General features: G+C 46.1%; 1 long non-coding RNA gene across 3 annotated transcripts in view; it reads right to left on the reverse strand.

Annotated features, from left to right (window-relative positions):
- Positions 1 to 8,515: 8,515 nt before the first annotated feature.
- The window catches only part of LOC123383411, a 222,419-nt gene continuing 207,254 nt past the window's right edge, over positions 8,516 to 23,680 (reverse strand). The window contains exons 3-6 of one of the 3 annotated variants that reach the window (XR_006593118.1): positions 12,010 to 12,144; positions 9,965 to 10,106; positions 9,346 to 9,513; positions 8,516 to 9,193 (exon numbers count right to left, since the gene is read on the reverse strand). This is a non-coding gene — a long non-coding RNA (uncharacterized LOC123383411). Of the gene's footprint in view, positions 9,514 to 9,964; positions 10,107 to 12,009; positions 12,145 to 14,433; positions 14,635 to 23,680 lie in introns of those variants that run through there. The other 2 variants (XR_006593117.1, XR_006593116.1) reach the window with 2 other exon arrangements.

The raw sequence follows: 23,680 nt of genomic DNA on the forward strand, positions 1-23,680 counted from the left end.
TGCAGGGATGACTGTAATCCTGAATAGATGCCTTTAGCAGAACTTTGCCAGAAAGCAAGAAGACCGATAAAGGTGTCATTTTTCTGCCTTGGGACATTAGTGAAGAGAACAGATTTTGCCACCCCAAAATAGGTTTCTTTGGCATAAAGATTGTTTGGAGCTAAAGGCCATCAAAACCCAAGAGATTCAGGAAGAGCTCTTTGCACCTCCCTTTCAACTGCTTCAATTTGTATCAGGAAGGGAGCTATTCTAAGAGACCGCCTTTTACCTAAGAAACACATCTGCATAACAGGGCAGGCTTACTTTCCAAACATCACCCCTCTACTCCTGTGAATGGCCCTTCTTCCTCTTTTCATCCCCAGTCCCCTACCCCTTTCTTTAGCTCAGGAGGTTACAGAAGCTTCAATTACCCAACTGCCTTCGGGGCTCTAATTTTTAATGGGGCTCTCCTACACATAAAGTTTGTTTCTCCCCTGTTAATCTGCCTTGGGTCAATTGTTAGATCAGCCCAAGAACCTAAAAGGGAAAAAACAAATTTTTTCCTCCCCTACATTAGCGAAGTCTTGACAAATGAGGAGGCAATTGATCTGGCCTCACAGGTTGAATAGGAATTCATCAAGCAGAAAATAGAAGTCTATTTCGATGATAAATCTACTATCAAAGATTAGATGAGAATCCGTCCTATTTCCGTGTCTCAAGGAGTCCATGGTACCATGGCCTGAAGTTAAGAGTGCCATTTTCTCGATGATTAAAGAGATGTCCTGTCCCTACTGTCACATGCACTTTCAGAAACATACTTTCCCCCTCAAAGAGGAAAACACATTGGAATAGACTATCTCATACTATTCAAGTATTAAAAAAACAGGACAATGAGCCCAAATGGAGTCACTTACGCTAAGCCCTACATCACCAAACAGAGATTTAATTACAGTTTTGGCTCTCCCAGAAACACAATCTTCAGATCTGTCAGTAAGCCCTCTTGCTCAACTATAGAACCCAACAATTAAAACCAGAAAAAGACCACTTAACTCATTCTGTACCTAAACCACTTGTTCTTATCTGTCATTACACTTTCTTGAGGCATTGACAAAGATGTTTTACGATGACCGGAACATTCCCAATGCTAGGCCAGAAAACCCCTACTAGCAACAGAAAGCCCAGAGGACCACATTCCGTCCCCTTCCCTGCCTGAGATCACATGCTGAGCACGCACAGACCCCCACCTGTGATCACACGCTCCCTGCCTGCTCTCTTGCATGTGCCCCCCTGAACCTCCTTCTAGAAAACTCTACGTGCCCACCTTGCCAACAGAGAGGTCAGTTGTTAAGGCTTGAGCCTGCCATCTCCCCTGGCTGCCGGCACCTGAAATAAAACTCTCCCTTTCTCTTTTCCAAACCCTTGTCTCTTGAGTTACGAGCTTCTCTAATGGCAAATTCACCTCAGAATTACCCGGGACAGAGCAGTTGGCCGAGGCAGGGCCAGGGCTCACCCCTTTGTTTCCTGAGCTAACAGCTATGATAGATGATTCTGTAACAAATCAGTCGGGAATCATCTGGTCAGCACCTTAGGTAATATGCCTGACTGCCCCCTGCCATCCCCTAAGGGAAAGTAACCTTGCAGTAACTAACCTGCTTTTTGGCCAGTGTAATTTTCTTGTTCCCGCTCCTTTCTGCTGCTAAAAGTCTTTCTTTTGTACAGCTCCTAGGAGCTCCTTTCTTTTTTTTTTTTTTTAATTTTTTTTCAATGTTTATTTATTTATTTTTTTCAACGTTTATTTATTTTTGGGACAGAGAGAGACAGAGCATGAACGGGGGAGGGGTAGAGAGAGAGGGAGACACAGAATCGGAAACAGGCTCCAGGCTCTGAGCCATCAGCCCAGAGCCCGACGCGGGGCTCGAACTCACGGACCGCGAGATCGTGACCTGGATGAAGTCGGACGCTCAACCGACTGCGCCACCCAGGCGCCCCAATGTTTATTTATTTTTGGGACAGAGAGAGACAAAGCATGAAGGGGGGAGGGGCAGAGAGAGAGGGAGACACAGAATCGGAAACAAGCTCCAGGCTCTGAGCCATCCGCCCAGAGCCCGATGCGGGGCTAGAACTCACGGACCGTGAGATCGTGACCTGGCTGAAGTCTGACGCTTAACCGACTGCGCCACCCAGGCGCCCCTAGGAGCTCCTTTCTAACTGCCAAATTGTATACTGCCTGGTTCAAAGTGATTTTTGCTCAAATAAACTCTTAACATTTTTAATATGCCTCCGTTTCTCTTTTAACCCCTTGAATGCAGTTAGTCATACAAAACTTCAAATTAGGCCAAAGATAAACAAACAAACAAACAAACAAACAAACAGACAAAAAAGCCAATAGATGAATTAGAAATTTCTTTCATTCTGACACAGTAATTCAACCGGGAATGATTTTTACCCCTAGGGGTCATTTGGGTTTGTCGCACCTGTGGAATATGTGGCTCCTGGAGACCAGAGAGGACACCAAACATCTTACAGCGTGCAGGACTGCGCTCCACAATAAAATCCAATCCAAAATGTCAACAGTGCTGAGGATGAGAACTTCCGTTCCAGTCTATGCCATATGGCTAAGGGCACACGAATTGAAACTGGGCTGCTTCCATTTGTGGAATGGAAATCAGTCCTGCTCAGCTCTTTGTTCCTTAGACACTTGAAATGAGAACACGTAAAACTGACCTTGTCCGACCCTCACTGCCACAGGGCTCCATCCAGAAACAAAACCCTCATGAATTTAGAACACCCTCCAAACTCCTGCGAATTTAATAACTTTAGTTGTGGGAAAATAAGATTAAGAGTCAAAGTACAGCAGGACATCATGGCTCCAAGGCTCTGGGCCCCTCTATGTCAGTCCAATGTAAATATTTATGACAGCACATTCCACTATGCGTGAATCCGTCTAGAAGAGACTGGTTTCATCCCTCCGGAAGCAGAAGCAAAGTTCTCTCAATCAGCCTGTGTTGTTTGAAATGAGCAGTCCTACATTTGTGCCAGGTAGAAATTGTACGGGAACATTCAGTCAGCACCATGGAAAGAACACGGGTGGGGAAAAAGACCGTTTTTGTGTAAAACTGTATTTTTTAAACATCTTTTAAGTTTATTTATTTATTTTGAGAGAGAGAGAGAGAGATAATGAGCAGGGGAGGGGCAGAGAGAGAGGGGGAGGGAGAGGGGGAGAGAGGGGGAGAGAGGGGGAGAGGGGGGAGAGAGGGAGAGAGAGGGAGAGAGAGGGAGGGAGAGAGAGGGAGGGAGAGGGAGGGAGGGAGAGGGAGGGAGAGGGAGGGAGAGAGAGGGAGGGAGAGAGAGGGAGGGAGAGAGAGGGAGGGAGAGAGAGGGAGAGAGAGAGAGGGAGAGAGAGGGAGAGAGAGGGAGAGAGAGGGAGAGACAGAGAGAGAGAGAGAGAGAGAGAGAGAGAGAATCCCAAGCAGGCTCAGGACAGTCAGTGCAGAGCCCAATACGGGGGCTGAGCTCATGAACCATGAGATCATGACCTGAGCCAAAACCAAGAGTCAGACACTTAATGAACTGAGCCACACAGGGGCCCCTAAAACTGTATTTTTGAATTGGGTAGCCATTTCTCACATGTAGCTCTTGAGTACCTGAAATGCGGGGAATCCGACTGAGATGTGCTATAAATGTAAAGTACACAAAAGATTTCAAGGCTGTATTCCAGAAAAGAAGCAAAATGTCTCATTATTTGTTTACAAGAATAATTTGTTTTGATTTACACGTTGAGATGACTGTTTTTGCCTATATTGGGTTAAATATATTCTTAAAGCTAAAAATAGGTGAAATTAATGTGGCTATGAAAGAATTTAAGATTATATACTATGTTCTAAAAGCACGCACTTCTGTCATTCTTTTTTAATCTTACTGTGACGCTCAACACCTTAGAGTTCAGATTTCTAACACATTGAGATCATCTTGGAGTGCTGCTAAAAACCACTGATGCCTGGGGCACCTGGGTGGCTCAGTCGGTTGTGCGTCCGACTTCAACTCAGGTCATGATCTCGAGGTTCATGAGTTCAAGGCCGGCACTGGGCTCACTGTCGTCAGTATGGACCTCACTTTGGATCCTCTGTCCTCTCTCTCTGCCCCTCCCCTTCTCACGCTCGCTCTCTCTCAAAAATAAACATTAAAAAATACTGATATTTGGACATCCGTAGGCCAAAACAAAACAAACGAACCAAAACACAACAGGAACCTAGATCTACATCCCACATATTACATGCAAATTAACTAAGCATGGAGTGTAGATTTGTTGAAATAAATTTCTAGGCTCAAGATGGAGTCGCTCCTGCCCGGGTTGCCACATTGGCAAGCGGAAACTTAGAGAACTTTCAGGTCCTTGTAAATACTCCGCTTCACTAGAAATGCGATATATCCAGTCAGCCAATCCCCAAGTGCCAAGCCCACTCTGGGCCTTCTCACCCCAAACAACACAGACCATGTGGCCCCAGCCAAACATAATTTGTCTTTCCCTTGTTATTTATCCTAGAAAAGCTTTCTGCCTTTTGCCGTTCTCCAAAACTCTGTTCCGACATAATGAGGCAGCCCGCTTTATGAAGTATTAAAGTTTGGATCATCTAAGTTATTTTCTTTAGTTATGTTTTAACACATTTAAACGTAAAACTGTAAGACTTCTGGAAGAAGATATAAGGCAAGGTCTTCAGGGTCTAGAGCTCAACAGCACATTTTTAGACTTTATCCTGAAAATACAACCCATGAAAGCAAAACCTGACAGATCGGACTTCCTCGAAATTATAAGCTTTTGCTCTGTGGCTGCTCCTGTGAAGACGGCCGGATAAGCTACGGTGGAGAAAATACTGGCAAATGCCTTAACTAACGAAGTATCTAGACAACCCGAGGATGCTAAAACTCAAAAGCAAAAATACAAACCATCTAGTCAGGGTATGGGTAAAAATATGAACAGATAATTTCACCAAGAACGGTATATAAATGGCAAATTAGCACATACGAAGATATTCAGGATCATTAGCCATCACGGAAACGTAAGTTAAAACCGCAATTTAACAAAGTATTAACACCGTCTCCTCCCATTCCCACACTCCTCTAGTCTGGAGTACGGCCTGGGCATTCAGAATTTAGAATCTCTCCTCTTCCCTCCCCACCATGGTTTTAATGCGCGGCCAAGGTTAAGAACAATTCTTTCAGGACAAAGGATATAGCTGGATGGGAATTTATAAAATAGAGCCTGAAGGCAGGTGAGGGAAGGTGCTGACTTTGGGCTGATGGAGGGTTATCGTCACACTCAATCCCCAACTAACAGAATGCAGCTTGTTCTCAGGATGTTTTATATTCTGGCATAATGTCTAGCCAGAGATTCAGCTATTTCTACTCCCGGGAAACGACAGGATTTGAGCAAATTGAGCAGGTAGATGAAATTGCGAGGCCTTCATATATCCTCCCTCCTTCCCCCATTAAGCTCCTTTTCAATCTTCTAGGAGGTGTTGAAAGGAAAACCACAGGTCTAAAGTGGCCTCACTTAGGCCAAGTCCCTAACCCAGGGCTTAATACCTAATTTAAACGTGGCTCCAACCTCCCCCAGAAATTCAGTCTTAACTGGGGAGTCAGGAATTTTATTATCGGTACCAATGAACCTGCCACCGGGGCCCTCTCCACACCCGAAAGGAAGATGAGGTTATCTACATGGTAAGATCCCCTGTGTTTCCCCCTAAAGGAAAGTGACCTTGCCTGAAACAAGCTTTTTCTTGTATTAAAAAAACTTTCTTTTCCCACCATCCTTCCTATAAAAACCTTCCATTTTGGGGGCGCCTGGGTGGCTCGGTCAGTTCAGCATCCGACTCTTGATGTCAGCCCAGGTCATGATCTCACGGTTCATGGGTTCAAACCCTGTGTCGGGCTGTGCGCTGACAGCCAAGAGCCTGCTTGGGATTCTCTCTGCCCCACCCCTGCGCGCGCTCTTGCGCTCGCGTGCCCTCTCTCTTGCTCTCTTTCCTAAATAACCTTAAAAATTTTTAAACCCCTATTTTGTGCAACTCCTCAGAGACTCCTTCTCCTTGCTAGATGGGATGCCACCTGATTAATGAATCATTTGATAAAAGCAGTTTGATCTTCAGTTTTGCTCATTTGGATGGTGTTGTGTAACAGCTAGTTTTCAAATGTGTCTGCATAGTGGTCCTGCCTGGGGAGCTTATAAAATGTTAGTACCGGAGTCCCACCCCCAGACATCCTTATTTTCTCAGGGTGCAGTGTGGCCTGGGCATCAGGATTTTGAGAACGCTTCCCATGGGATTTTAATATACAGCGAAGGGGAACAGAATATGCCACCCCCAAATGTGCCTCTTTGGCATACAGATTGTTTTGAACTGATTATTTTGAGAAATAGAAGACACAGTAGAAACTCTGAAAATGAAGTAGAAGTTACCCTTTTGTAAAAGAAATCTCCGTTTGTAAGGGAGATCTCCTCTGTGCCAAGAAGAGAAGGAGGGCTCTCAATTACCAGAAACTCTTATCAACGGAGAAGGCACAAACTTAAGTCTGCATCACCAGTCGGGGAGGGGCAGAAGTGGGGGTGGAGGGGAAGAGAAAGAAAGAGAGAGAGAGAGAGAGAGAGAGAGAGAGAGAGAGAGAATGAATGAATGAATGAATATGAGTGAATGAATCCCAAGCAGGCTTCAGGCTTCAAGCTGAGCCTGACATGGGGCTCAATCTCACAACCAAGAATCAGGACCTGAGCCAAAATCAAGAATCAGAAGCTTAACCAACTGAGCCACCCAGGTGCCCCTACCTTGTTTTTCTTGGTAATCTCCCATGACCCATTACTGGCCTCCCTGCCTCCTGCCCCACCACTCCCTCTCCCCACTGTCTTTTCTTTATCTTTAGCTGAAGGCGGCATTTAAGGTGTTGGCTGAAGCCATCTTGTGTTTCTCTTTTTAATCTTTTATTACAGGGATTTCTGCTACGAACTCAGAAGGATAGGGGGGTTATTTTTCCTCCCGTACGGCAACAACAATTCAGGGTCACTGTTTTAGGCCACTGGCTCTCAACCGTACCTTCCAGGTGGAATTATCTGGGAGAGGTTTTAAATATCCTGATGCCTAACATCCAAAGATCCTGACTTGATTGTCCTCGACTGTTCTGGGGTGTGCCCAGCTCACAGGGATTTTGCAAGTTTTCCAAGTACTTCTAACACGTAGTCAAGACTGAAAACCACTAGTTTAGGTATTCGTCTTACTTGATCTTTCACAGAGATATCAGCTATGTTTCGGCACACAAATATTTAGGATTCAAGACTGAATTCTTTAATAGGAGAAAACTTTACAAGTAGGAGAATGGGGAGAGTCTCATCTAGTTTCTCCACAAATCGCTGGTTACTTCATCTGCTTTTAAGGCTGGGAAAGTTTTGCACTTAGCACAATTACCGGTACACAGCACAAGTTCCCCTTTATCTTACAAAATGGATTTGTCTACCCTGAGCCCACACAACCTTTCCCAACCACCCATCCAATTGCCATGTAAATGGCCTAAGTCAGGGGTTCTCAAAATTTGCTGCATATTAGAATCTCTTGGAGACTTTTAAAAAATACCAATGCCTACCAATGCCTGGACCTCTCACCCCAAACAGTCTGATGTGATTGGTCTGAGGTGCAACCTGGGCTTTGTGATTTTTTTCAAGTTTATTTATTTATTTATTTATTTATTTAGAGAGAGTGTGTGCACACAAGGAGGGGAGGGGCAGAGGGAGAGAGAGAAGGAGGGATAGAGAGAGAGGGAGGGAGGGAGGGGAAAGGGGGAGGGAGGGAGAGCTAGTGGGAGAGAGGGAGAGAGCTAGTGGGAGAGAGGGAGAGAGCTAGTGGGAGAGAGGGAGAGAGCTAGTGGGAGAGAGGGAGAGAGCTAGTGGGAGAGAGGGAGAGAGCTAGTGGGAGAGAGGGAGAGAGCTAGTGGGAGAGAGGGAGAGAGCTAGTGGGAGAGAGGGGAGAGAGCTAGTGGGAGAGAGGGGAGAGAGCTAGTGGGAGAGAGGGAGAGAGCTAGTGGGAGAGAGGGAGAGAGCTAGTGGGAGAGAGGGAGAGAGCTAGTGGGAGAGAGGGAGAGAGCTAGTGGGAGAGAGGGAGAGAGCTAGTGGGAGAGAGGGAGAGAGCTAGTGGGAGAGAGGGAGAGAGCTAGTGGGAGAGAGGGAGAGAGCTAGTGGGAGAGAGGGAGAGAGCTAGTGGGAGAGAGGGAGAGAGCTAGTGGGAGAGAGGGAGAGAGCTAGTGGGAGAGAGGGAGAGAGCTAGTGGGAGAGAGGGAGAGAGCTAGTGGGAGAGAGGGAGAGAGATAGTGGGAGAGAGGGAGAGAGATAGTGGGAGAGAGGGAGAGAGATAGTGGGAGGGAGGGAGAGATAGTGGGAGGGAGGGAGAGAGATAGTGGGAGGGAGGGAGAGAGATAGTGGGAGGGAGGGAGGGAGGGGGGGAAGGAAGAGATAGGAGGGGAGGGAGAGAGAATCCCAAGCAGGCTCTGGGTTATCAGCGTGGAGCCCAATGTGGATCTCGAACTCACAAATTGTGAGATCATGACCTGAGCTGAAATCAACAGTCAGACCCTTAAGGGAATGAGCCACCCAGGCGCCCCTGAGCATTGTGATTCTTAAGAGGCTTTGCTGATTCTAATGTTCAGCTAAATTTGAAAACCATTGGCTCAAGTGGAATTTTATTTAACGATGGGAAACTAACTTTGTGCCAAACGATCCTAACAAAAATAGTCCACCAGGCAAGCAGTCTTCTGTTCGGGCTAAGGACTCCTACAACATGGTGAAGTGTTTCCAGGTACAATGGAGGTTTGCAGATAAATCATTACCGGGAAAGCCGTATTCCAAACCCAAGACACCCCCTCTCACGGTGAAGGCCCCTACAGCGTATCCCAGTCTCCCAGGTGAGCTCTGCAGAATGGAAAGTAGCTCTTATGCAAAACAGTGACTCTCAACTCCTTAACTCTCTACCTCCTAGTGGGCAAACGTTACACCATCATCAAATGCAAATTAAAGGTAAACGAATCAAAGCACTGACTGCCTCTACCTTAACTCCTGAGGGGGTCGGTGTTTGTGAAAAGAAGTTGAAATAAATGTCCTAAAAGAGAATCGTAAGCTTTGTGCTGTGATTAAAATTCCATTCTCTTGCTGAAAGGGATGAGTGCCAGAAGATGAGTCACTCTGCTGAGGGAAGGAGATGTCAACAGCGAAGAATAATATGTACCCGTACCCGGGGCCCTGTGAACCCTGGCTGATGGTAGACAAACAAGTGGGATGGATGTTGCCCCAGATTTTCTTGGGCCCAGTGATCCGGGAGCAAACATTTCAAATACCTCGGAGACACTGTGGTGGTTTTGCCCAGCTGAGCCCCCACTGGAAGCTCTTTCCGTGTGCAGACGCTGATGGGGAGTTACTAAACACTGGCGCAGAATGGAAACGGACATCGCTCAACTTCCTATTGGCTCTATGCGGTTCTTTTCTCACACAAAGGACAGTCGATCCTGGGGTAAAGGGATGACGAAACCACGGAGTCAAGTGACTCTGTTAGGTTCAACCTAAAGGCTCGGGAGATCGTGCCTGCAAAGCTGGGTATCCAGATCAGGTCCAGAAACAGAGAGACAAGAAGCAACTGCCCGTCGTCACGCACACTGGCTTTGCTGGACGGTGTTTCAAATTCCAGCAGAGTTAAAAATCTGTGCAGGTGGTTCTCACACTTCAGTGTGTACCAGAATCCCCCCCCCGCCCCGAGGGCCTGGTAGAACACAGCCCCAGTGTTTCTGGTTCTGCAGGTGTGAGGTGGGGTCTGAGAATCAGCATCCCTAACAAGTTCCCAGAGAATGCTGATGTGCCAGAGACCCCACTCAGAGCCACTGCTCGGAGAACACTTCTGGGTATTTTTTTTAACCTTAAAAGAGGACTTACACATGACTCTGAGGGCTCACACCCATGTACCTCTTTCTTTGTAGATATTCACATCCCCAGTAGGTCGCATTAGCACAGGATTTGGAGTCACATGGAAGACGCTGACTCTGGAGGCCCATGAGGTGACTTACGTGACAGCAACTTCTGGTTTCACATACACAACAGCAGCTGACTGCAAAACAAGGAAAATAATGTAGAGAAACTGCTGGAAACATAAAGGGTGTGTGTGTGTGTGTGTGGGCGTGCACGTGCAATGGGGAGACAGGGAAGATGAAGGAATATTCTTTTGTGGATGAGATGCTCATCTTTTATACGGAGGACACAACATCCGTGAGAGACTGAGCAGGAGACTTTTGGTTATTTATTTACTAATTCATAATTATTAATGACAACAGGGCGCATAGGATTGTACTGCATTAGACATCTGACAGAATTTCCTAGTTGAGAGGTTTGTGATGTCGGGATGTGGTGCCAGTGGAGGCGGAGTTCATCTTCCCTGAAGATTTAAATTGGAGACTTGACCATTGTTTACTGGTCAGCAAGGGCTGGTTTCAGGGTAGATTCTCCTAGATGCAGGAAAATGGATTTAATGACCTCTCAAGTTCCATTTCTTCTTTATGTAAACATGTAAAGAAATTAGTGCTTCAGTGGGAAGCTATGCACGGTCTATAGCTTACCCTTCCCCATTATCGCATTCCGGGTCTATGAAGACTATTCTACAAGGCTGCAGGTTGCAGATCACTGAGAGCAGAACAGTTCTTGCCTAGGGACAGGCAAATTCTGTCTCCTGGAGGGTCCACCCACTTCCCTCCCCCATGGAGGAAGAAACTGGTTTTGTCTCTACATTTCTGCAAAATCTCCCTGTTGCCAACCACCTGAAATTAGTACAGACACCACAGGTTAAGGGCACAGTCCACACAACATTGTCCTCCCTTCAGATGCCAGCTGCGAGTTTGGTGTCCCCAAGCCACCTGCACAGCTGACCAACTGACTACAAATTGAATTCCTACTACCCCTCACGTTCAAGAATTCACTAGAATGATTCACAGAACTCAGGAAACTTTTTATTATGTTTATTTGAAAGAGACGGAGCGCGCATGCATGTGCACTCGCACACAGAGCAAGCAGGGGAGGGGCAGAGGGAAAGGAGAGACAGGATCCCAAGCAGGCTCTGTGGCATCGGCACAGAGCCCCACGCGGGGCTTGATCTCACAAACTCTGAGGTCATGACCTGAGCCGAGATCAAGAGTCAGACGCTTAACCAACGGAGTCACCCAGGTGCCCCAAACTCAGGAAACTTCTATACTTCTAATTACACTTTTCTTATCAAGGGTACAGTGAGGACCGGTAAAGGAACAGACACCAAGGGTGAGGTCTGGGAGGATTTCAAACACAGAATGACTGTGTTCTCTCCCCGTGGAAACCTATCTGAATAGGGCAGCCTTTGTTTTCCAAACATCTCTCCCTTCCTGTGGATGGTCTTTCTTCCCTTGGATCTCCCTGCCCCTACCCTTTTCCTTGCCTCAGGAGGTTGTTTAAGTCTCAATTACCTGACTGCCCTTGGGGTCTCACGTTTTCATGGGCATCCCATACATACAAAATTTGTTTCTCTCCTGTTCATCTGTCATATGTCAATTTAATTATCAGACAAGCCAAAGAACCTAGTAGGGAAAAGGGAAAATTGTTCTGCCCCTATATCACCAACCGGGAAGCGCATCTGAGTCTGCTGTCCAGACTGGGGCCTCATTACATAGGCTGCAGGACCGAGCTCAGTATCCAGCCCCTCTCCCCTCCTAGGAGGTCAGTCTGATATCCTCTGCTTCAAAGCCCCAGTCCCCTAATCACTTGGTCATTGTAATCACAGGACTGTCCCCCATCTTGAGTCATCTCGTAGCATAAACCCAGGTGTGGTCCAAGGGTCCACCATAGGGAACAGAGACCTTTCCATCAGGAAATTCTAAGGGGTTTGGAACTTACCTCCCAGGAACTACAAGAACAAAGTCCAGCCAGATTCTTCATTGTACAACAGTCCCCATTTGCACATTCATTTTAATATTCTTCATCTGCAAATGTACCTGTTCTTTGGATGGTCCTTTTGGTTGCAGCATCTTCTGGTTTCCTTTGAGTCTTAAAACTTAGGTATCTGGAGCAGGAGTCTGAGGTGTCCCCATTGGATGGGGCCCAGCCTAGCAGGCAGGCAAAGAATTCACCTGAGGCAGAACAAAGGTGATAGAAGTTTGTTGAAAACCCTGCAAGGGAGCCAGGGACAGGACAGCAAAGGAGAGACCATCTGCCACAAGGCCATGGTCAAGGGGCTATAGTTACAGGGCAGAGTGAGAGAGAATGAGGACCTATAGAATTTTCGATTTTTGGGTAACTGTGCCGGTTGGAAGTAGCCCATTGGTCAGTTAGGGCTTATAGCTGTCTTGAGGAGGGTCACTTAGTGAGCCTGTTTGCATTCAGCTCAGTGGTCACTGTGGGCCCTTTGCCTTGCTCAAGTTTCCGTTGATCAAGCCTGTTGCCCAAAAGCCGGCCTCTATAAGGACGGTCAGAAGTAATGTTGGGCCGCGCCCTCACTTTATAATGAGGAACTCAGTGTCCAGAGATGAGAAGTAAAGGGCCCTGGGGCCTCACAGCCAGGTCGTGGGGCTGATCCGGGATTGCAATTTCTGCTTCCCGATTTATACCGTATGTTGTGTTTGTAGGGTAGGAACGGTAATTTTCCATCTACAAAACCAACAGAAGTTTAATAACATGTATGATGAGGGACCATAAGGCAAGCTGAGGGCCAAGCGCAAGCTAGCACAACCCCCCAGGTGGGATATGGGTGATATTCCTCAGGCACTCCTGGCTGCCCAAGAACAAAGGACAGGACAGAAAACAAAGGATTAACTGATAGAGATCACAGTCATGCAGGACATGAGTCTCCATCAGTTTACAAATGTCTTGTAAATTATATATATGTATTTAAAAAAGGCAATCTTATTAACAGACTCATCTCCAGAACGCTATAGACTCTGTTTTCTGGAGCCCCAACATCACCTTCCCCTCCATAGTGATGTGGGGAACAAAGGCAAGAAGGAGATGGCAGGTACAATTACATTTCCTTATCACCTGCAGCCCAGTGACAAATACTTGAGGCAAATAAAAACAATATAACATTTCTCCGGAAACTCCTACCCAACTGTCCTAACGTTAATGCCTTACTAGAGGAAAACAATCTTAGCTTGATAATAGCAAGGCCTCAGGTATCTTGGGAGTCCTCTTTAGTATATCAAAGTCGCTCTGGAGTCTCCTTTTTGTCTTTACCTCCTCCAACTCCATAGTATATAATCAGTCTCTCTTCAGGGTCCTGGGACAGCTCTTCCTGCCCACAGGTCCTGTCCCCGTGCTTTAATAAATTCACCTTTTTGCACCAAAGACATCTTCAAGAATTCTTTCTTGGCCATAGGTTCTGGAACCCCCAGAACCCCATTACCCCCAAACCTCATCAATGTGTACCTTCCTATACATGGGAGAACCCTAGAAAAACTGAGTAACTCCCCCCCCCCAGGTGGCCCAAGACACCACGTTAAGTATCGTTTCGAGCTAAAGACAAAAAATGTGGGGAGGCGAGTCAGTTATAGGAGGTTATCAGGCAAAGCACAGTAAACAAGGGTATGGTTGCTTTGTGGATTTAAGTCGGTGCCTTTCTCCACTGGTAAGGCTTCTTTTTTTTGAGGTCTGAAGGGCTGTGTGTGGGGGGGAAAGAGAGAGGAAAGAAATCCAGGCTCTCGCAGGTGCTATGACCCTAACAGGCAGCCTCTTCTGTCCCTGCCGTCCCCTCCATCAGAAGTCACCCGAGGCACACTTCTTAGTCTCCCCTCCTCTGGGTCTCCCGACACCCGGGTCTCTCTTTATGCCTCAGCCGCCCCCACCAGTGATAAGAGTTTCTAAAAATTCAGCCAGCCTGGTCCAGAGAGGGCGACACCCTTACAGATGGGCATTTCCTTTTTACGTGTAAAGGTCCTCTCGCAGGTACTATGGTGTACGGTTTCCTTAAACAATCAGATCAAAGTAATTCTTCTGCCCAAGAGGCACATTTTGGGGTGGCATGTTCTGCTCCCTTTAAGGTTCTCCTGTATACTACCTGTATAGCCAGACCCAGTATTCCTCTCCCCAGCCTTCTCCACACATGCTTTTCCTAGCCGCCTCTTTAGATCATGAACGTGTTGTGGATGAGTGTAGGGCCTCGACCTACTTTGCACGTGGGTCACCTAAGATAATCCCACTGGCATGGGAAATGTGCTCAATAGAAACTTGGTTATGAAAACATAATACATAATACCTGAGTACCTACATGACCAAGAGCAAGTAATGATTAACATTCATAGGACATTGGCTATATGCCTGAAAATTATCAATGAAATTATCAATTATCAGTGAAAATTGCATTATCACATATAAAACTCAGAGCAACTCCACAGAATAGATGAGAAAACAGAGGTTGAAAAACTTACCCAAAGTCACCCAGACAGAAGGTAGCAGAACCTGGTTGGTTTCCTGAGTTAAGCCCTTAACCTCTAGGCCAGCATTTCTTTTTTTTTCAATGTTTATTTACTTTTGAGAGGGGATGGGAGGGGCAGAGAGAGAGAGAGAGAGAGAGAGAGAGAGAGAGAGAGAGAGACACACATTTGACACAGGCTCAAAGTCAAGGACCGAGAGATCATAACCTGAGCTGAAGTCAGACGCTTAACCAACTGAAACACCCAGATGCCCCCCCGCCCAGGCCAGCGTTTCTTAAACTTGAGTGTTCATCAGAATCACCTGGAGGGCTAGCCAAGCCCCGCCCCGCCTCAAATAGGAAAGGAGTTTGAGTTTCTAGCAAGTTCTCAGGGGATAACGATGATGCTGGCTCAGAGTCCACATGTGAACCACTGCTCCAGGCAGGCCAAGTTCCAAATACCGAGGGCAACATTCCTTGACATTTTCCATTTTTACCAAGCGGACGCGATCGACCCAGGTTTATTCTTTCATTGGTTATTAAGCATACAATAGGATTGGGGCGGAGCTTGAAATTGAGGGAAGGGATGTCCTTTAGCAGATGGAAACAAAATGCCAATAATCTATTTCTGTGCAGACTTCAAAACAGAAATGTGGGGTTGTTTCCAATCAGAGCTTGCTACCAACTGCATATTCTGTGAAAATGATACAAAGGAACAGGAAAAAACTCACGTGAAACTCTTTTCTATCGGAGCCTGTGCCAACCAAGGAGAAGGTGGGGGTGGGGTCAGGGTTGCCTGTGGTGGCCTTTAGCCCCCAGCTGTGACCTTACGGTCGGTCGGCTGCCGCTCTGCTGACCCACACAATACCCGTAATCCTTCTGAGTTTAAGGTGAATGGATCTGGACTGTTGGGTTAGATATCAAACAGATGCTGGACATGACCTTTAGACCAGTGCCCACACTGACCAAGGAGGAATGTTTGGTTGAAAAGAGCTGGCCATTTGAAAGGGGTGGTTCTCAGACTCGACTGCAAAATGGCATCACCTGGGGAGATTTTGAAACTCCTTGTGCCCGGGCAGATCCAAGTGTTGGCATTTTTGAAGCTTCCCAGGTGATACCCATGTGTAGCCAAATTTAAGAGTCAGTGTCCTAAATCAGCACTTCTGAAGTGCCAAGTTGCACAGGATTTGCCTGGGAATCATGCTAACCTGCGGATTCAGACTCCGTAGATCTGGCGTGGGGCCTGAGATTGTGCATTTCTAATCAGCTCCTAGACGTGCTGATGCTGCCAGGTATCTAAAGTATAAGAAGAGTGGGGCACAAAATATGCCTCCTTGGGGCCGCCTGGGGGGCTCAGTCGGTTGAGCGTCCGACTTCAGCTCAGGTCACGATCTCACAGTCCGTGAGTTCAAGCCCTGCGTCGGGCTCTGGGCTGATGGCTCAGAGCCTGGAGCCTGCTTCGGATTCTGTGTCTCCCTCTCTCTCTGCCCCTCCTCCACTCACGCTCTCTCTCTCTCAAAAATAAACATTAAAAAAAGTAAGTGTAAGAAGAGTAACAAAATGGGAAGTTGCGTTGTGCTGAGACCCTCCTGCTTGCCTGGACTCATAGCAAGTATCAGAAAATTCGGCCCTATTGAGAGTGTTAATATCCTGTCCCTGGTGAGGAGGCAAGGAAGCTCCAGAAACCACTGAAATCCTAATTTCTCTTACCTAGCCTCACTACATGAGAGGCTCCAGGATTTCCTAGAATAGCATATTGTTGTGCCCTTCTGGGTGGACTGTTGGATTCAAGGAACCCTCAGCGATCCTGGTTAGCATTACTCAGTGAATCAGTTTTCAGCCGACAGGCTATCCTTCCATATTATGTGCAGGGGGCTAAGCCTTGCAATCATTCTCCAAGTAATCAGGCATTCCCCTCCCCTCCAACCACCAAAATTCTGTAAAACATGGGATCCACGTTGGGCAGAGGTGATTCAGTGACACACATTCCAATTCTTCTTGCTTCCCATGCTCAGTGTTCACCAAATCCCATTATCTTCTTCCTAGTCTACCTGTCCCAGCTTCCTTTGCTGCTAGGTGTGGTCATCAGAAGGAGGGGGAGCTTCCTGCTGATTGGGAACACCTCTCTTTGACTTTACAAAGAAATACAGTTCTTTCGTGTTTGAGCCATCCACCTTTTGTGATTTGCTACAGCGGGTAGCCACATTTTAATTAATATACTGTGCAACTATCCCAACTCTACCCTTCATGGAGATGCAGAAGGTAAGGGATATGCAGAGGGAAATCATTAGTCATTAAGGACACACAGTATGGCCCCGATCCCATCCCGGAGAGCAAGGTGTTTGTGGAGGAGTGGAGATTCTCTTCCTCCTCATGGATCCCTCCCTCTATGCCTTTCTGACGCTACGACTGTTGCATTTGGCCTTGGGCGAGTCCTTCTACGAAGAGAAGAGATACAGGGAGCCAAAGAAGAAGCAAGAAGTCAAGTGGGTTGCTTAGGTCTACTTCTTATCTGGGTTTTAAGAATGAGAATGATGAAAAACCAGATTCACACATTGTCCAAGTAATGTCACCACGGAGACAAGGCAGGGGTAAGAACGGTGATGATGCTGCTGAAAACCAACATTATGAAGTGTTTAACACATGCCACCCCTGTTATACAATTGTGCACACATCCTCTCATTCGTTCTTCAGAACAAGCCTATTGTTAAGTACTACTGATATTCGCATTTTGCAATGGCAAAAACAGAGGCCCAGAGAGGTGAACTTGACTACTCTGCAGGTGGCAGAGCCAAGATGCAAACCCAGGCAGCCTGCCTCCAGATCTCACGCTCTTGACCATTGTACTATGTGCTCTCAGGGTGCAGGAGAGAAGATCAGGAATGAAACTGCAGCCACTTAAAGCAGGGGTCTGGCAGAATCAGGGAACCCCAACAACTGTGAACCTTCGGCACGTGTGGCATAGTCACAAGAACCCCTCAGGTAGCTCACACCTGGGAAACTACATGGTCTCCTTTTCACTCTGGCTTCTGGCTGAGACCCAGTAGGCTCAGTTTCTTCTATGTCAATTGCCTCATAACTTATCTGCATCCTAATTTTTTAATTATATTATTTTGAAAAAAGCTTAATTTTACAGGCAAAAAGTACACGTAATGTAGCAGTATACTTGAGGGTAATAAGATACTCATCTGTGTACCCATCACGGAGCTGCAGATAGACAACATTCCAAGATCTTGGAAGTGCCCCGTGTGCCCCTCCCTAGTCTCATATTTTTCTACTCCCCCACCTCCAAAAGGTATTCAGAATTTTACAGTAGTTGTTTCTTTGCTTTTGTTGGGGAGCAAGAACTTTTGTCCCCTCAAAGGTCCTTCTGGCTGGACTGAGTAGGAGACAGAGTAACATGAGACAGAGTAACAGGAGAAAATCAGATTTAATAGTGTATGCATGGGGAATCCCCACAGACTTGGAAATTCCAAAGACGGTCAGGCACAACGAGGTGTACATGTCATTCTGAACTAAGGAGAAGGGAGTAGGCATCTGGGATTTCAGAGGGAAGGAATGCAATTCAAGGGAAGATGAAAACGAGTAAATGTTTGGCAAACAAATGTTTGTCCTGCCATAGAGATGGGTCACTCAGATAAAATGTATCTCTGGTAATAACCCTTATTCTGGAAAGACCCTCCCATTTAGATTCTTCTATGAAGTTAGGAGAGGGGCAAGTGTTTCTCTTGAGACTGCAGGGTCTCGACTGCCTTCGGCTCAAAATAATCCGCGGGCCCAAATGGCGCATCTTGGGGCAGCCCGCCCTTGGCCCCTATCCTTTCTTTACTGCCTTACCCCTGGGTTTCCCAATAGCAGCACTATTGACATTTTGGATGACATAATCCTCTGTTGTGGGGGACCATCCGATGCTGTTGAGTTGAATTATACCTCCCAAAAGACATATTGACGTCCTGACTCCCAGTACCTCCAATGTGACCTGATTTGGAGATAAGGTTTTTGTAGACTAGGGTGGTTCTCTAATCCAATATGACTGGCATCACAGAACTTTACGTTAATGGAATCATACGTGGATTCTTCTGTGCCTCACTGCTTTTTGAGCAGTGTAACGTGTTTGACACGTACCCGGCTAGTGCATGTAGCTGTAGTGTGCTCATTTGATCTGCTGTGTGGTATTCTATGGTATCAAAATGCCGAATTCCCCTAGTCCTTCCATCTGAGGAAAAGGTGGAGGCAGGAAAACTTCTGAGCTGTCTTCTCTGCATTATGAGTGGCTTTTTTTGTTCGCCCTAACTCGAAGGGTGCAGCTCTTCAGGGTCCTAGCTTTAAGGAGGGTTCTCCTATTATGGTCTCTGCCTTAGCATTCTCTAGGCTTTATTATTTATTTATTTATTTATTTAGTTAGTTAGTTAGTTAGTTAGTTCCCCAGGCCCCATGCAGCCTCTAAAACAGAACATGAGGGTGGCCAGATTGAAAGCCGGACTGAGCCTTCCTTACTTCTTGGGATTCCCACTTTCCCTTCTCCCTGGCCTTTGTAGATTTCTTGCAGTGCACTTAGAAGACTCATTTTTCCGGGACTATTATCAGGACTGTTAGAACTGAAGAGCTGTGCTTTTCCTCTTCTAGGAAAGAAGAGAAGCAATTCTTGGAAATGAGCTGGTCAGGCCGGTAAGCCTTAAGTCTTGTAGTTAAACACGGAAACATCTCAAGAAACAGTACGTTAAAAGCCAACCGTCATCTTTCACAATGCACAAAGAGCTTCCTCATTATCTGCATTCTTAGGCTGAACTTACAGTGGTCACAAGCCCCCTCTGCATTCTGTTGAGATTTCTGGGGCTATTCTGTCATTCCAGGTCCAGTAATTTTCCAGAAGAAATTTCACGACAAAGAGAACCCCTTGCAAAAGCCACACAATGATGCCAGAAGCCAGCTCTGAGGCATCCTTTCCCGTCAATAGATTTAAATCTAAAGTGAGAGGCAAACTTTTATGCAAAACGAATAAGACAAAACCAGGTTGGGGAGGGGGATGATTACAAATGTTCTGATGCATTCCAAATGCCAAAAGCCCACAAGTCTAATTTCTACTCCACTGGTTTATATGTCTTTCTGGGAGAGGTCAGCTCAAGAAACGTCTGCTACCTGGCCTGGGAGTCTCAGGGATCTCTTTTGGGGTTGATTAGACCTCATTGGAATTCAGGTACAATCTCAAGTTGAATTCAATGTCGTGTTTAACTCTTTTCCTGGATGTCCCTTGCATGTCAGCTAGCAAGCAGGTGATGGGTATCTTTCTACTCCCCCAGCTTTATTGAGGTATAATTGACAAATACAATTGTAGGGTATTGAAGGTGTACATCGTGATGATTTGATACATGTATCCATTGTGAAGGGATTCCCCCCAACTCGTTAATTAGTACGTCTAAGTTGATGGACATCTTGACACTGGCGGGTGTGCTTCTGTTGCAGAACCGCTCGATCAGATGCAGAACCACTAGGACGGTTCCCTGTGGCTCATGTCACCCTTCAGACCGCCTGCTTTCAGTGGATGTTGGAAAACAGGCAGAAATCACGTTACATTCGGATACCATAATTCCCCTCCCCAAGGCTGCACTCAAGAATAACCTTGCTTTGTGCACCAACAATAGCCAAAGCAGGAGTCTAATGCCATGTTCAATCTGTTAGGACAGGCCTTTGGGCCCTTGGAACAAAGTTGATCCTTTATTAAAGCTGGCATTGGCAAACGTGTTGCTGGCAAAAGCTGGGCAAGGTTTATACTGAAGTGTGGGTAAGGTGATGTCATTGACCTGCTGATAACGCTCCAGTGACCCTCAGCAGCATGTGCAATAAAGCCCTTATTGCACCTTACGTGGTACATCACAGGCAGGAGCACCACGCTGGTCTGACACTGCTGCCTTCACTCACGTTTCTTAGACTTATGTTTATGGTCCTTCTCCTGGGAATGCTCTCTTCCCACATCCTTCCATGGCTGCCTCCTTCCTTCTTATAATTCAGATCTCTGACCAACACTGACTTACAGAAACACCTTCCTCGACCACTGCTTGTCAAATTTTCCTACTCCCAGCATCTCAGTGTCTCTCTACACCCTTACCCTGCTCTATTGTTTCCAGAGCATGTAACCCTCGGTAAAATTTGCTTTTAACATTATAAAAATTATTATAGTATTTTAAATAATAGTTTAATATGTAAAATTTAGTTATTTTAGTCTGACTACAGTCCATCTTCTTCACAAGAATCTATGCTAGGGGCTTGTTGACTTTGGCTACCTCTGTAGCCCGAGCTTCTCTTAGAGTTAGGCACTTAGTAAATGCTCAATAAATATTTGCTGAATAGTGAATGGATGTAAGATATGAATAGAGGATTGGCATTACAAACATATATACACACACTAGAAAGCATGAGCTATTATTTAACTATTTCAACCCATTTCCTGCCTTCATACATAGGGAGCAGGTGACATTAATCTAGCTGTTGGGGGGGGCGGTCAATGCTCCCCATGTGAGTAAGAGAACACAGTTGTCTTCTGAGCACAGGACCTTTCTTTTAGCTTTTATTCATGATCAAGCCTTTCTCGTCTGGAAAACAAGAAAGAGAACGTCCTTTGAGCCTATTTCTACCTTGCCTCCCATCTCCAGAGACTGACTCTTTCCCCTCTTCCTTTAAATATTTGTAATGTTTATTTGTGAGAGAGAGACAGACAGAGTGAAAGTGGGGCAGGGGAGAGAGAGAGAGACACACACACAGAATCCGAAGTAGGCTCCAGCCTCCAAGCTGTCAGCACAGAGCCCGACGTGGGGCTCAAACTCAGGAACGGTGAGATCATGAACTGAGTCGGTCAGACCCTCAACCGACTGAGCCACCCACGCGCCCCTCCCCTCTTCCTCTAAATTAATCTTGTGTCTGAACTTTCAGCATTCGTTGTCCAACACCTACTCCCAACATTTACTAATTTCTGATCCCATTATTCTTGAGATCTTGGCATCATTACATTTGGGGGACCTCTCCCTTCCAAAAACATCCTCTTCGTGTTGCTGGCACAACACCAGTTTTTTTGGTTGTACTTCTAAGGCTCTGGATGCTCCTTCCTAATCCCCTTGTCTTCTCTATTTGATCTTGAAGCCTAGTCCCCCCTCTTTGTTTCTTCCCCTTCTTCCTCTCTGTTTCTACCTGTGTCATTCATTCTCTGGTTTGATTTATCCATGTACATCCCTCGTCACAGAAGCCTCTCAATCTTAACATGTTGCCAAGTGGGCGTGTGCTCTTTCCCCCATCCTAGTGAGTCTTCACTTCTGGGATGCACCATCGCCTACCCCCCCAGGGTGGAAAAGTCAGAGACCCAGGGATCACTCCTGATACCTCCTTCTTTACGTTTGTATCCTGAGTCCCAACAGCCATACATCTGACACTCTATACTTTTTCCCCATTGCCCCCCTCCTAGTGCTGGGCTCGAAAACAGTCCAGTCTTCCTTAAAGATAATTTGTCCCTTTCAGTGACTTCACTAAAGATATCCTCTTAAAACCCAAACGTGGTCATGTTTAAACATTTTAAAGGCTTCCGATTCTTTTTAGGAATAACATTCAAAATTCTTACCATGGTATTTCATGTTCTTACTCCTCCCCCGTCCTCCACCCTCAACACAGAAAACTTTCTGCTCATTATGTAGCTCTCACTTTAAGTGTATTTTCCACAGAACCCCCTTTCCTAATTCCCAGATAGGTTAGATCTTTATTACATGCTTTCCTAGCACTTAACACAAAAGGAGTGACGTAATCCTAAATAATAATTATACAAGTTATTGTGTTTTCTTTTTGTATGGTTATGTACTAGGAGGCAAACAATATGAGGTCAGGAGTTTGCCTATGTTTTTTAATTGCTTCCTTACCTTTTGCTGGATCATGACACAATAGAAAAAAATGATATTTAGGAGCGCCTGGGTGGCTCAGTGGGTGGGGCATCCAACTTCGGCTCAGGTTATGATCTCACGGCTTGTGAGTTCAAGCCCCGCATCGGGCTCTGTGCCGACAGCTCAGAGCCTGGAGCCTGCTTCAGATTCTGTCTCTCTCTCTCTCTCTCTCTCTCTCTCTCTCTCTCTCTCTCCCTACCTCCCCCACTGATGCTTTGTCTCTCTCTCTCTCTCTCAAAAAATAAACATTAAAAAATTTTTTTAAAAAAAGAAAAACTGATATTTATAAGGGAAACTGGGATAACCAGAGAAAGAGGCTACCTCTGGCCAGAGGCTACCAACCTGTGGTCTCTGGCTGCCCGAGACTCTGTTCTCCACCCTGGAAACTGGCACATGTGGGTACTGGGCTAGATGGGAAATGCTGTCTTACGTTAACTCTATACCCCTAAGACTTGCCTGATTTTTCTATTCTAACACACTGTTTCCCAGCCAGCTACAGCTTTTTCCTCCCCCTGGAGTTATTTAAGATAGAGCCTGGAGGAAATTCATTAAAAGTAAAAAAAAATTACCCAATAATTATGCAGTAGGGCCTAGAGACTTCACCAGGTTGAGATGAATATGGAGATTGTAGGTACAAGCCCAGCTGTGAGACGAAAAGAGAGCCCCCCACCCCCACCAGAAAGGGTGGTGAATACAGGCACTACTCGAAGCTCCGCCAAAGGAACTCTACCATACAGAGGCCTCGACTTATGTCACCCAGTTTCCATTTATTTCACACTGCTCTAAGGGGGGAATAACGGGATATTTGCATACCCCTTATTGTTATATGCTTGGTTCTATAACTGACTGTTCTTTTTTAATTTTTTTTTCAACGTTTATTTATTTTTGGGACAGAGAGAGACAGAGCATGAACGGGGGAGGGGCAGAGAGAGAGGGAGACACAGAATCGGAAACAGGCTCCAGGCTCCGAGCCATCAGCCCAGAGCCTGATGCGGGGCTCTAACTCACGGACCGCGAGATCGTGACCTGGCTGAAGTCGGCGCTTAACCGACGGCGCCACCCAGGCGCCCCTATAACTGACTGTTCTTAATCGCAGTGAATGAGAACATTTATTTCAAGTAATCTTCTTGAAACTTTGCATTTATTTTAGTTAATTTTTTGAAATTAGATTTGATTGGCTTTCATTCCAACATGACCAATACAGATCTCATTTTTCCCCTGGTGCATGCATTATTGGAATTATCTTATTAATATTATTGTTTACTGGTATCTTTTAAAGTCACTTGTCCATTGGGAGGGGAGTTTAAGCTAGTTACCACTAGATAATACAATCTGTAGACACAA

The sequence above is a fragment of the Felis catus genome, chromosome X (assembly GCF_018350175.1).
Source record: "Felis catus isolate Fca126 chromosome X, F.catus_Fca126_mat1.0, whole genome shotgun sequence".
NCBI classification, from domain to species: domain Eukaryota; kingdom Metazoa; phylum Chordata; class Mammalia; order Carnivora; family Felidae; genus Felis; species Felis catus.